We start from the raw sequence: 15,734 nt of genomic DNA, 5'->3' as shown, positions 1-15,734 counted from the left end.
AAAAATTATCTATTCGTAACACCAATGTTTGTATTTAGGTGATTTAGTTAGCTGAAGGTCGAGTTACGATGACCCATTGCATACCACTTTAGTTTTCACGTGATTTTTCCTGTTATTTAAATGAGTCATTTTTAAAAAAAGTTTTTTTTCTATAAGGATGTCAGTTAAAATGAATGGATTGTTTATTTAGTCTCTTATAAAGCTCATCGAGCAAAGTGGACCTCAGTTTAACGAGAATGCTCCAATCGGTAAGAGAGTAAATATTTTATTCTCATTTCATGATTTTTACTCCGTTAAATAATAATTAATTTTTCTTTTACATATTTATAGAATTTTGTGATTTTGACTCCAATAAATAATAATTTTTCTTTTGTATATTTACAGATTTTACTAATATTATGGCTGCAACTGGGGGTTGGGCTCCGAAGGCACAAGGGGGGACTTGACCCCCTAGTATATATACTGTATATATATGTATATATATATATACACAGTACAGGCCAAAAGTTTAGACACACCTTCTCATTCAATGTGTTTTCTTTATTTTCATGACCATTTACATTGGTAGATTCAAACTGAAGGCATCAAAACTATGAATGAACACATGTGGAGTTATGTACTTAACAAAAAACGGTGAAATAACTGAAAACATCTTTTATATTCTAGTTTCTTCAAAATAGCCACCCTTTGCTCTTGGCATTCTCTCGATGAGCTTCAACAGGTAGTCACCTGAAATAAAACCATTAAGCCGATTTGGTCGTGAACCGAAGTAATTTCTCCCATAGGATTGTATGTAAATGCAATTAATCCATTCTAGACCGTACGAACTGTATGTAAATATATTTTATTTTAAGTTTTTAAGTACAAATATAGTTAATTATACCACAGAATGCACAGTGTAATAGTAAACTAAATGTAAAAACATTGAATAACATTAAGAAAACCTTGAACAACAGAGAAAAGTAACACTGCCAGAGTTCGCACTTTAGCGCTACGAACCGCTCGCTAAAAACACTTTTTTTTATGAGTTTTAAACACAAGGAAAAAAATGAACATTTGAAAAATCCGTAATTTAATAAACCACCAAGAAAAGTAACATTGCAGCAATGCACGTGCACACCTGTGTGTGTGTGTGTGTGTGTGTGTCTCTCGCGCGCCTGTGTGTGTGTCTCTATCGCGCATGTGTGTGTGTCTCTCTCGCGCCTGTGTGTGTGTCTCTCTCTCGCGTGCCTGTGTGTGTGTGTGTGTGTCTCTCTCGTGCACCTGTGTGTGTGTCTCTCTCGCGCCTGTGTGGGTGTCTCTCTCTTGCGCGCCTGTGTGTGTGTGTGTGTGTCTCTCTCGCATGCCTGTGTGTGTCTCTCTCGCGCCTGTGTGTGTGTGTGTGTGGGTGTCTCTCTCTCTCTCACTCTCTCTGTCTCTCTGCACAGTTAATGCACAGGGAGAGACTGAACACGTGCGGCCCCGTGCATGCGCACTTTACCAGAAGAGACACACACACGGACACCTGGACGCACACAGCGGTTTTATTAAATAGGATATATATATACTGTGTATCGTTATTAAGTTGCTTGTATTCTGCATGTTTAATGCCAAGGAGAAACTCCTTTTTCTCCGGCCAGGGGTCTTGAAATCTCAGCAGGAATTTCTCTCTAGCCATCTGTCTCAACAAAGGCCTCTTTTATCATGTCTCCATCTTGGAAGGACTTCTTATGCTTAATGATTGAGTGACTCACCCGGAACGATGCCTCGGTGTGTCTGCCTTTGCTTTTGAATTCAACCGAGTGAAAAATGATGGCTGTCTGATTAACTGTGATTTTAGTTCCCTCTCCTTTCTCTTTCTCAGATTGCTTTTCGGAAGGAAGTCAGTTTTGTAGTTTTTATAAACAGCTCGAAAGTGCCTTTCCACATTTTCCTTCTTTGGAATAGCAATGATAGATTGACAGATCAGACAAACGCACTTCGATTGTGACATTCATCTTCCAGTTCCACATCCAGCCCACAATTTTTTTTTTTAATCCCTTCTTTAGTCAATATAAATTGGAAGGCTAACTAGATCACTTAGATAGCCGGAGTTTTGCAGTAGCTCACACGTTTGATCGTATGTGCGGGACAACCAGTGTGTTAGAAGAAAAGAAATCTCAGACTGGCCGCTCTGTATGTCAATCAAGTGGCAAATGCCATAGGGAGGATATATGATAGACTAACATTTAAAAAAAATTTTTTTTGAATGCAACACAATCTACTTGCATTCTACCTGCAATCTACTGGTCGATCGAGATCGACATATTGGGTACCCCTGCTCTAGAGTTTCCTCAAAATGGTGTGAAAAAAAAAAAACACCCCGTGATCAGCAGTCTTGTGAAATGCCTTGTTGATGAGAAAGGTCAGAGGAGAATAGTCAGTGTGGTTCGAACTGACAGAAAGGCAATGGTAACTCAGATGACCACTCTGTATAACTGTGGTGAGCAGAAAAGCATCTCAGAATGCACAACACATCAAACCTTGAGGGAAACTGGCTACTACAGCAGAAGATCATGTAGGGTTCCATCCCTTTCAGCTAAGAACACATAGTTAAGGCTGCAGTGGGCACAGGCTCATCAAAGCTGGATAGCTGAACACTAGAAAAATGTAGCCTGGTCTGTTGAGGCACACAGAGTGTAGGGTCAGAATTTGGCACCAACAGCATGGATCCATGCACTCAACCTACGTTGTGTCAACAGTCCAAGCCTTTGGGGTGTAATGGGGTGTGGAATGTTTTCTTAACACACTTTGGATCTGTTAATATCAATCAATCGTTGCTTGAATGGCCAACTTGAGTATTGTTGCTGATAGTGAGAATCCTTTCATGCCCACAAATGACCTATCTTCTAATTGCTACTTCCAGCACGATAATGCACCATGTCACAAAGCAAACGTTGCCTCAGGCTGGTTTCCTGAACATGACAATGACTTTAGTGGGCTTACCAGTCACCACATCTGAATCCCACGGAATACTTAAAGGATGTGGTGGAACTAGAGATTGGCAGCATGAATGTGCAGCTGACAAATCTGCACAAAGTGTGTGATTTAATCACGTCAACATGGACCAGAACTTCAAAGGTATGTTTCCAGCATCTTGTGAGATCCATGCCACAAAACACTGAGGCTGTTCTAACAACAAAAGTAGGCCCCAAGCAGTATTAGTATATGTTTTCTTAATAATTTGCTAAGCAAGTGTATGTACATTAAACTAAAAACCTCAGTGTAAAATAAAGAAAACCAGGTAATTTGAGTGTAAAACTAAGAAGCACAGCAAGTTTTTGACTAAAATCATTGCAGAAGGCATGACAGCAATGTCACTAAAAATAAAATACAACTGAGTCTTAAATCTAAGATTAAAACAGAAACAGGTGATATATAAAGTACATACGTACATACATCTCCAAATGCTTACAGCAAAGATTTCACAGAAGATAGCAACGGTGCTCACAATTCTTACTGAGTGTGCTGCAGGCTTCTCAATAATCCCACTGGAAAAAGAAAACACAAAGCATACGCTAGGATGAATTTTCTGAGCACAGCATTTGACCTTTCTGACAGCTTTATGTCCGCTCTCATTACTTTTGTTGTCATAAAATATTAGTTAGGCTCTATTAATAAAAAATGAAATCTACATAATAAAGCATGATGTAATATATTACAACGAAACGACTAAAAAGTTATATATTATAGTAGCAGGACGTTTAACAAGATCTCATCATAATCTTTACATATTCTTAGAGAGAGCGCACATATATACAGTATATCCAATTAAACATCCTTCATGTTATACTTTCACCTTCAAGCCCTTTACCACTACTGAGTCCTAGTCCAGTTATTCACATTTGCTCAGAGGCTGAATTGGCAATTTTGCTTTTAGCAATGTAGTGCTTTGGCTTCTAGGTGACACCGTCATGAGTTTGAGATATTATATGGGTGTCAGGGGGATGCCCAGCTGGCAAAGTGTTGCTAAGAGCATTCAGGAGATCCCTGTTAGTGGATAACAAGAGAGGAATCCACACTAGCAACTGAGAAAAACCACGTCTTCATAACAGGCTGCACAGGAAGGGGCCACCAGGGGCTTACACGTTGTCATTGTGAAAGATAACCTCAAAGTAAATACCCTGAGGACACCACAGTGACAGCACGGTTCATTGAAAGTATGTTGGAAGGTGAAAAGGAGAGAAATCTAGGGCAAAAGTGGAGGAACAAGGCCTAGCGGAAGAGCAGGTTTTTACCCTTTTTCATATTTCCTTTGATGCTTTTTGTTGTTCCTTGTGTTTTGGTTTAATTCCTTTTAGCTTCTGCTTAGCTCTCAGTCTGAGATGGGGTATCCAGTAGTACTCTTGCTACTCCTGAGGACATTGAGTACAGTTCTGCTTGAAAGTTTGTGAACCCTTTAGAATTTTCTATATTTCTGCATAAATTTGACCTAAAACATCATTAAATTTTCACTCAAGTCCTAAAAGTAGATAAAGAGAAACCAGTTAAACAAATGAGACAAAAATATTATACTTGGTCATTTATTTATTAAGGAAAATGATCAAATATTACATATTTGTGAGTGGCAAAAGTATGTGAACCTCTAGGATTAGCAGTTAGTTTGAAGGTGAAATTCGAGTCCGGTGTTTTCAATCAATGGGCTGACAATCAGGTGTGAGTGGGCACCCTGTGTTATTTAAAGAACAGGATCTATCAAAGTCTGCTCTTCACAACACATATTTGTGGAAGTGTATCATGGCACAAACAAAGGAGATTTCTGAGGACCTCACAAAAAGAGTTGTTGATGCTCATCAGGCTGGAAAAGGTTACAAAAGCATCTCTAAAGAGTTTGGACTCCACCAATCCACAGTCAGACAGATTGTGTACAAATGGAGGAAATTCAAGACCATTGTTACCCTCCCCAGGAGTGGTCGACCAACAAAGATCACTCCAAGAGCAAGGCGTGTAATAGTCGGCGAGGTCACAAAGGACCCCAGGGTAACTTCTAAGCAACTGAAGGCCTCTCTCACATTGGCTAATGTTCATGAGTCCACCATCAGGAGAACACTGAACAACAATGGTGTGCATGGCAGGGTTGCAAGGAGAAAGCCACTGCTCTCCACAAAAACATTGCTGCTCGTCTGCAGTTTGCTAAAGATCACGTGGACAAACCAGAAGGCTATTGGAAGAATGTTTTGTGGACGGATGAGACCAAAATAGAACTTTTTGGTTTAAATGAAAAGCGTTATGTTTGGAGAAAGGAAAACACTGCATTCCAGCATAAGAACCTTATCCCATCTGTGAAACATGGTGGTGGTAGTATCATGGTTTGGGCCTGTTTTGCTGCATCTGGGCCAAGATGACTTGCCTTCATTGATGGAACAATGAATTCTGAATTATATCAGAGACATCTGTCCATGAACTGAATCTTAAGAGAAGGTGGGTCATGCAGCAAGACAACCACCCTAAGCACACAAGTCGTTCTACCAAAGAATGGTTAAAGAAGAATAAAGTTAATGTTTTGGAATGGCCAAGTCAAAGTCCTGACCTTAATCCAATCAAAATGTTGTGGAAGGACCTGAAGCGAGCAGTTAATGTGAGGAAACCCACCAACATCCCAGAGTTGAAGCTGTTCTGTATGGAGGAATGGGCTAAAATTCCTCCAAGCTGGTGTGCAGGAATGATCAAAGTTACGGAAACGTTTAGTTGCAGTTATTGCTGCAAAGGGGGGACACACCAGGTACTGAAAGCAAAGGTTCACATACTTTTGCCACTCACAAATATGTAATATTTGATAATTTTCCTTAATAAATAAATGACCAAGTATAATATTTTTGTCTCATTTGTTTAACTGGTTTCTCTTTATCTACTTTTAGGACTTGAGTGAAAATCTGATGATGTTTTAGGTTATATTTATGCAGAAATATAGAAAATTCTAAAGGGTTCACAAACTTTCAAGCACCACTGTACATGGGGATGAGACGGAGTATAGGAGTCAGGTGGAGAACTTTGTGCAGAAAGTATTATTGTGCTATGGATTCATTTTAAATGAATAATATGACATTTTGGCCATCAGTCAATACTCAATAACTGATAATGAGAAAGTGAAACTATATTTTCAGGAAGGATACAAAATGTATGAAGAATCAAAAAAACAGAAATCTCTCATTCATGTAAATAGTCAGACCCTTTGCATCCTGTTTCTTTAATTATCCTTGAGTTGTGTCTCGAACCTGACTGGAGTCCACCTGTGGCAAACGTTTGTGTGCAGTATTCCTTTATCATGATAATGCCTGATAACAAACAGCTACCATCACTTGAGAATCTACACATGACGTGAGCACTCCATGCTGCCTAGCTATGCCCCCAACAGAGCATGTGTGCCAGTGATGGTCTGTTCTGCACCATCGTCAAACCATTGCCTCTTTGGGACACCAGCTGAACTATAGCTGGATACGAGGACAATATGGCCTTAATAGTAATAACCCTTACTTGTCGTGCTATTCTAGTGCAGTACATTTCTTTCTTTTTCTGGATCCAGAATAATTTTTTTACATGCTTGTCACTAAATCTATGTACCAAGTTTTGTGAAAATTGGTACCTTGATGCAACATTTGTTTACTGAGTGTATAACCAATGGCAAGACTCAAATCACACCTCAAGCTGCACAATAATAAACATCAAGGACATTTCTTTATTTCAGTGACACACGTTCAATTGGAGCTACAAATGAGGATCCTACTAGATTCCCAATGAAAAGTTCCTTACAATGCAATTATCATCACAAGCCAGTAACATAAAATGTATGAGTCAGCAAATGATCCTTTATAGCAGGGCAATGACCTGACGCACAAGGCCAGATCAATGGATTGTTTGAAAAAAAAAAGAAAATGAAGGACCAGTCCAATACTGAATAAAACAGAAATTTATGGCTAGAGTTGAAGATTGCCATTCATTTCTCACTACCAATAAATTTGTCATAGACTGAAAAAATCTATGAAAAAGAATGATGGCCCTTCTGTGTGCATAGCAAGCAGACGTTCTTCTGGCAGATAATTCTGTCGCTCTACCTCCAACAAGCAATGACTCTGCAATAAGAATCATTTCTGATATTACATTTCCTTTGGTATTCAGGAGAATTCCCAGGTAACTTTCTTACATTTTTTTATATTATTTAAAACTAATGCAAAAATAGGCAATTTCTTGTAATGTGTGAATATACAGTTAGGTCCATAAATATTTGGACAGAGACAACTTTTTTCTAATTTTGGTTGTTCTGTACATTACCACAATGAAATTTAAATGAAACAACTCAGATGCAGTTGAAGTGCAGACTTTCAGCTTTAATTCAGTGGGGTGAACAAAAAGATTGCATTTTTTAACACAATCCCTTCATTTCAGGGGCTCAGAAGTAATTGGACAAATTAAATAACTGGAAATAAAATGTTCATTTCTAATACTTGGTTGAAAACTCTTTGCTGGCAATGACAGCCTGAAGACTTGAGCTCATGGACATCACCAGATGCTGGGTTTCCTCCTTTTTAATGCTCTGCCAGGCCTTTACTGCAGCAGCTTTACTTTCAGTTGCTGTTTGTTTGTGGGCCTTTCTGTCCGAAGTTTAGTCTTCAACAAGTGCAATGCATGCTCAGTTGGGTTAAGATCAGGTGACTGACTTGGCCTTTCAAGAATTTTCCACTTCTTTGCTTTAATAAACTCCTGGGTTGCTTTGGCTGTATGTTTTGGGTCATTGTCCATCTGTATCATGAAACGCCCAATCAATTTGACTGCATTTAGCTGGATTTGAGCAGACAGTATGTCTCTGAACACCTCAGAATTCATTCGGCTGCTTCTGTCCTGTGTCACATCATCAATAAACACTAGTGTCCCAGTGCCACTGGCAGCCATGCATGCCCAAGCCATCACACTGCCTCCACCGTGTTTTACAGATGATGTGCTATGCTTTGGATAATGAGCTGTTCCATGCCTTCTCCATACTTTTTTCTTGCCATCATTCTGGTAGAGGTTGATCTTGGTTTCATCTGTCCAAAGAATGTTTTTCCAGAACTGTGCTGGCTTTTTTAGATGTTCTTTAGCAAAGTCCAATCTAGCCTTTCTATTCTTGAGGCTTATGAGTGGCTTGCACCTTGCAGTGCACCCTCTGGATTTACTTTCATGCAGTCTTCTCTTTATGGTAGTCTTGGATATCGATACGCCTACCAAGCCCTGGAGAGTGTTGTTCACTTGGTTGGCTGTTGTGAAGGGGTTTCTCTTCACCATGGAAATGATTCTGCGATCATCCACCACTGTTGTCTTCCGCGGATGTCCAGGTCTTTTAGCGTTGCCGAGTTCACCAGTGCTCTCTTTCTTTCTCAGGATGTACCAAACTGTAGATTTTACCACTCATAATATTGTAGCAATTTCTCGGATGGGTTTTTTCTGTTTTCGCAGCTTAAGGATGGCTTCTTTCACCTGCATGGAGAGCTCCTTTGAGCGCATGTTGTCTGTTCACAGAAAAATCTTCCACATGCGAGCACCACACCTCAAATCAACTCCAGGCCTTTTATCTGCTTAAGTGATAAGACATAACGACGGACTTGAACACATCTGCCCATGAAATAGCCTTTGAGTCAATTGGCCAATTACTTTTGAGCCCCTGAAATGAAGGGATTGTGTTAAAAAATGCAATCTTTTTGTTCACCCCACTGAATAAAAGCTGAAAGTCTGCACTTCAACTGCATCTGAGTTGTTTCATTTAAAATTCCTTGTGGTGATGTACAGAACAACCAAAATTAGAAAAAAGTTGTCTCTGTACAAATATTTATGGACCTAACTGTACTTACCAGGAGACACAAGTTTGGGTCACTTTGATTCTATTCGTATTGCGAACACTTTTTTAATTTTCTAGCCAAAATGCCATGGCACCCGTAATGCTTCATGCCCAGTTTTTCAAAGGGATTTTAAGGTAATTAAAATGTATTTACAAGAGTCTCGGTGAAGGAATCCCATCTTACTGTTTATAGTAAGAGCCTGGGATTACTTCATAACACTTTCATTAATTTATACAAGATCTACTCAAGAGAGACCTGGTTGACAAAATGCAGCCATCAGGATGGTAAAAAGCAGTGTTAAGTGAAGAACAAGTCCTCCAAAAGAGACATAGAATCTTACCGGCAGCAGAAAATGCCCTGCAAATGCCATTGTGAAAACACAAGGGCCACTGGGGAGCAGCAAATTCTGCATTTGTGTTGAGTGTATCAGAATGACGCTGTAGACGTCAATCAAACAAGGCCATACAATCAGGAAAGAAGCACACGGCTGCACAAGATTGAATTCCCTCATGTATTCATGGAACTGCATTTCAGCTTCCTGTATTCTAAAAAAAAGAAAAATGCCTAGAGTGCAGTTCAGAATGCTGAATAAGTCTGAGACAGGCATGAGTAAAAAATACCAGAGGACAAAAAGATCCTTTAACTATCTTGTTTAAAGTTTCCTCAAATAAAAGTCAAAGGTCAGAGGAAAGGTCAGAGCTGACTGTACTTCCTTAGAAGGCTGGCGTCCTTCAATATCTGCAATAAGATGCTGCAGATGTTCTATCAAACAGTTGTGGCCAGTGCCCTCTTCTACGTGGTGGTGTGCTGGAGAGGCAGCAAAAAGAAGAAGGACGCCTCACGCCTGGACAAACTGATGAGGAAGGCAGGCTCAACTGTATGAATGAAGCTGGACAGTTTGACATCTGTGGCAGAGCGATGGGCGCTTAGCAGACTCCTGTCAATCATGAAGAACCAACTGCATCCACTGAACAGGATCATCTCCAGACAGAGGAGCAGCTTCAGCGACAGACTGCTGTCACCATCCTGCTCCACTGACAGACTGAGGAGACCCAACTCGACTCTTCAATTCCACCCCGGGGGGTAAACGTTAACATTATACAAAGTGATTGTCTGTTATACCTGCATTGTTATCACTCTTTAATTCAATATTGTTCTTTATCAGTATGCTGCTGTATGCTATCTATCTATTATATAGTGCATTTCTTATCTATCTATCTATCTATCTATTTTTTTCATAATCATTGGAAATATTACAATTGTGTTCTAAAGTGAAGTGTTCTTTATACATTTTAAAAATGCCTTGTCTGTTCTTGCAGTTTACAGTGAGGTTGAAGGGTACCAGGGTCCTTAAACAAATGAAAACGCCTTAAAGCTTACCAAATACATCCACCTGGATGCAGCAAAGGTCTCGATTTAAGAAAATACGCCTTCTGTGTCTATGAGGCATCCTTCTTATAATGAAAGGAAACTAGAAATAATTAATTTATCACTGGTTCATAGCGCTGCTGCCTGGCAGTTAGGAGACCCAGGTTCACTTCCCAGGTCCTCCCTGCGTGGAGTTTGCATGTTCTCCCCGTAGCTACGTGGGTTTCCTCCCACAGTCCAAAGACATGCAGGTTAGGTGCATTGATGATCTTAAATTGTCCCTAATGTGTGTGTGTGTGTGCCCTGCGGTGGGCTGGTGCCCTGCCCGGGATTTGTTCCTGCCTTGTGCCTGCCTTGTTTATTGTCCACAATAAATGGTAATAAATTTTATTTGTGATAACCTCAAAATTCGCTGTAAGTATGATAGCAAATGTCTGCAAATTTTTCCCCCAAGTAATATTTATGTAGATTACCCTAACTTTCCCTAAATTAATGAATTCTCTTGGGGTTGTTCACAAGGTCACTTTTGACACCAAACACATGCCACTTTATTCACTGTGACCCACCTAACCAAAGTCTATGTCATGAAAGTACCAAGATTCACAAAGCTGGAATACTTTTTGTTGAACAGTATGCAATGCTCCCTGCACATAAGCTCCTGGGCTCTTTTTGTTTATGTATGCATCTCAGAAGGATTCAAAATAAATATTTTCTACTTTGGGTAGTTAAGTCTGCGGTGGGCTGGCGCTTTGCCCGGGGGTTGTTCCTGCCTTGTGCCCTGTGTTGGCTGGGATTGGCTCCAGCAGAGCCCCGTGACCCTGTGTTAGGATATAGCAGGTTGGCTAATGACTGACTGACTGACTGACTGGTTCATGAGGTAAGAATACATTTCCCACTCACTTGTCTGCTCACAGCTGCTTTCGCAATGGAGTTATGACAATCCAACAAGCCCCCAGTGCCAAGCTTTATTCTGCCCATTTACTACTTTTGCTTGTGCAGATCTGTTTCTGTTTCATCAGCGGTTAGGTTCTGTAACAGCATGTAGTAACAGACAGATGCACACTCAAATCATGTAATTGTTTTTTAGTAAACAGTGCCTACCTTTTGCACATTACATTTTGAGTTATTATTTTACATAGTCTACACAGCAAGAACCACGCCAATTGGCAAAATGAAAAGCTAAGACTTTCACTGTACTTTGTAAAATAACAATAAAACTGACCTGAATTGGTTACACTGCATTGTATTTGTAACATCAGATAAAACCAAGAAACTGGTTATTGGCTTTCACCACACCAAAGACCCTCGATACTTGGACACTATTCAGAGAGCGGAGGTGGAGGTTGTGCATTGTCACAAGTACTTGGGGGTCCACATCAATGACAGGTTGGACTGGTCTCACACCACTGAGGAAAGGGCAGAGCAGACTCTTTTCTTTTAGAAGACTGCGTTCCTTTAACTGTTTTAGGGTAGATGTCAGACAGGAGGGGTTGAGGGTGGTAATCAACTGGAAACGGTGACAAAACCCGCCGTTGCGCTTTAGTTTGACCGTCTTTGCTAGAAGGAAAGTGAGCTTTGTAGGTCTAACCGAGATTCCCCATGCAGGTGTAAAAAGTGAAGAGCAAACAACAGCAAAAAGGGTATCGACATTTGACAAGAGATCGAAGCGAAAATACTCTGTGGACACCATTTTACATATTATCACTGAATTGGACCCTGACTGGTCGGGCACTGATTTTGATGCAAGTGATCTGGAGATCGAGATAAAAAACGAAAGTGAGGTATCTGCATCAGGTCCCCAGCTGATCGTGGTGCTGAACACATTCATGTAGCTGATGCATCTGTGGCAATGTTCACCTGCGAAGACAGACACTTACAATGACAAGAGGTACAAACCAGTTTGACTGCCGCTGCCGCCCCCCAAAGAGAACATGGCAGCCAGCCAGCCAGCCTGCCGCACATCCCCGCTAGCTGTCATGCTGGCCCAGAGTGGCAAACTGGTGGCCACAGCACACAGCGACAGACATTTTATGTTGATTTACATGTGAAACTATAGCTTTGTGTTTATTTTAGAAAGCTGCATTTTTTAGAAAAATTATTCAGCCCTCAAAGAGTTAATGTGAGTAGGGACATCCTTTACATGTTCTGTCACTCTGTGATGGCCCGGGCAATTTTCTACACTCTGGTGTGCTGGGCTGTGCTGGTAACATCACGTCAGGACAAGCCCAGTGAATCAACAAGCTAATTAAAAGAAGGAAGTGATGGTGGAGAGAATGAAGACAAAACTGGGTGCCATTATGAACCCAGCTACACACTGTCTCTCTGACATATGAACGCGTAATATTTTCAGCCAATGAATTAGTCAGCAGAAGTGTGTTAAGAAACTCTGTGGAGGCTCCTTTATACCAACAGCAATACACTGCATAATACCTCACTGTGAATGCTACTGCTAAGTTTTCTTTCTTTGCAGTTTTCTTTTTTTTAGTCATTCTGGTGTCTGTTCAGATCACAATGTGTGTGTGTGTACGTATTTATTATTTTTATATCTACAATTAGGTCCATAAATATTTGGACACAGACAACTTTTTTCTAATTTTGGTTGTTCTGTACATTACCACAATGAATTTTAAATGAAACAACTCAGATGCAGTTGAAGTGCAGACTTTCAGCTTTTATTCAGTGGGTTGAACAAAACAATTACATAAAAATGTGAGAGAACTAAAGTATTTTTTTAACACAATCCCTTCATTTCAGGGGCTCAAAAGTAATTGGACAAATTGACTCAAAGGCTATTTCATGGGCAGGTGTGTTCAAGTCCGTCGTTATGTCTTATCACTTAAGCAGATAAAAGGCCTGGAGTTGATTTGAGGTGTGGTGTTTGCATGTGGAAGATTTTACTGTGAACAGACAACATGCGGTCAAAAGAGCTCTCCATGCAGGTGAAAGAAGCCATCCTTAAGCTGCGAAAACAGAAAAAAAACCATCCAAGAAATTGCTACAATATTACATACATAATACATCCTGAGAAAGAAAGCAAGCACTGGTGAACTCAGCAACGCAAAAAGACCTGGACGTCCACGGAGGACAACAGTGGTGGATGATCGCAGAATCATTTCCATGGTGAAGAGAAACCCCTTCACAACAGCCAACCAAGTGAACAACACTCTCCAGGGGGCAGTTATCGATATCCAAGTCTACCATAAAGAGAAGAGTACATGAAAGGAAATACAGAGGGCGCACTGCAAGGTGCAAGCCACTTATAAGCCTCAAGAATAGAAAGGCTAGATTGGACTTTGCTAAAGAACATCTAAAAAAGCCAGCAGAGTTCTGGAAAAACATTCTTTGGACAGATGAAACCAAGATCAACCTCCACCAGAATGATGGTAAGAAAAAAGTATGGAGAAGTCGTGGAACAGCTTGTGACGATGTGGGTTCTGGCTCCACACTCCCTTTGATGTTTGGGAACCCTTGAACCCAACACCGTCGATAATGTTGCCGAGTGAGCTAGTCAATGGAGGCAAATAAACAATTGAGCAAGGGGTGGTATACAAAAAGTGCAATAGTGCTTTTATTAAAACAGTCAACAAAAACAAAAACAGTGTTCAAGTAAATAGTGCAGATCTTCATAGTTCATTAAATAAATAATCCATAAAACGAACGTGGGGTAAAACCAATAAATAAACACAACAATCCTTTAAAAACGAAGGTTAAAATCTTCTCCTGGAAGCAGTCTTTAAAACAAAAAACAAATCCGGTGCTTTTCTGTATGCGTCTCACCTGCTTATCCCGTACGGGCTTAGCAGCAGGCAAGACGCTCTCTGCAGCTGCCCTCCTACTTCACACGCTCGAGACTGGAGACCTCCCGATCCCTGGCTCCGGTATGGCACTCATCCCAGTCCCCGAGACTTGATTACCCCAATAGCCAGGTCGCTCATATTGGGGACTCCACCACCAAGCCTCCCGACTTCCGCTGCCTTCCGCGGCTCGTCGCTTTCACCTTGTCACTCCCGCTACCAGATCGCTCAGCGGGAGCGACATCTACACAAACACCTGGGTGTCGGCCTAACACCCAGCTTCCTCCCAGCTTCCTCGCAGCTGCCCACGAGCGCTCGATCGCGCGCTCACCACACGCTCCGCGTGTCCGTCTCTCTCCTGCACCGCTTGCTTCCACGCTCCCTGTAACCTCCCTCCTCTCTTTCCTTTCCTTTTTCTCTCCGATCGTTTTTTTCCCCTCTAAAACCGACTCGCGCTTATTTTTAAAATGACGAGGGCCACAGCAGCTGCAGCATTAGCCGCGGGACAATCATGAATGTGGGCAGTTCCTCACCTGTGCACTAGGTGAGAAACGCCCACACCCTACGGATCGTCCCACGGCCCACTATGGCCCAACGTCCCCTCACTAAGCCGCGAGCACATTGATTATTTATTTAAAAATGGCCTTTACTCAACGAGCTGTGGACCCATAACACCACACAGCTCATTATCCAAAGCACAGCACATCATCTGTAAAACACGGTGGAGGCAGTGTGATGGCTGCCAGTGGCACTGGGACACTAGTGTTTATTGATGATGTGACACAGGACAGAAGCAGCCGAATGAATTCTGAGGTGTTCAGAGACATACTGTCTGCTCAAATCCAGCTAAATGACGTCAAATTGATTGGGCGGCGGGCGTTTCATGATACAGATGGACCTAAAACATACAGCCAAAGCAACCCAGGAGTTTATTAAAGCAAAGAAGTGGAAAATTATTGAATGGCCAAGTCAGTCACCTGATCTTAACCCAACTGAGCAGGCATTGCACTTGTTGAAGACTAAACTACGGACAGAAAGGCCCACAAACAAACAGCAACTGAAAGTAAAGCTGCTGCAGTAAAGGCCTGGCAGAGCATTAAAAAGGAGGAAACCCAGCATCTGGTGATGTCCAGGAGTTCAAGACTTCAGGCTGGCATTGCCAGCAAAGGGTTTTCAACCAAGTATTAGAAATGAACATTTTATTTCCAGTTATTTAATTTGTCCAATTACTTCTGAGCCCCTGAAATGAAGGGATTGTGTTAAAAAAATGCTTTAGTTGCCTCACATTTTTATGCAATCTTTTTGTTCAACCCACTGAATTAAAACTGAAAGTCTGCACTTCAACTGCATCTGAGTTGTTTCATTTAAAGTTTATTGTGGTGATGTACAAAACAACCAAAATTAGAAAAAAGTTGTCTCTGTCCAAATATTTATGGACCTAATTGTATGTATGTATTATTCAGTAAAAAGCCAAATTTCCTCCTGTGGTAAATGAAGTTTGTTCGTTCTTTCTTTCTTTTAAAAGGCTTAGATTTTTGAAAGAGCCAAGCCACTCACACGTTCCACTTTCTCTGGCGTGTTGTACAACACTAAACATACTCAGAAAATGAAAAGCACTGAGTGTGATAGAGCTGACTGAAGCGCCAAAAAACAATTACAACTTTCTTTTATATGCATGATAAGTCACTCTTGCTTCAGAAATGGTAATAAAAGAATAGGACAATGTATTTGAGTGAATATACTC

Source organism: Polypterus senegalus, chromosome 6, assembly GCF_016835505.1.
Source record: "Polypterus senegalus isolate Bchr_013 chromosome 6, ASM1683550v1, whole genome shotgun sequence".
Taxonomy (NCBI): domain Eukaryota; kingdom Metazoa; phylum Chordata; class Cladistia; order Polypteriformes; family Polypteridae; genus Polypterus; species Polypterus senegalus.
This window is presented reverse-complemented; position numbering follows the sequence as displayed.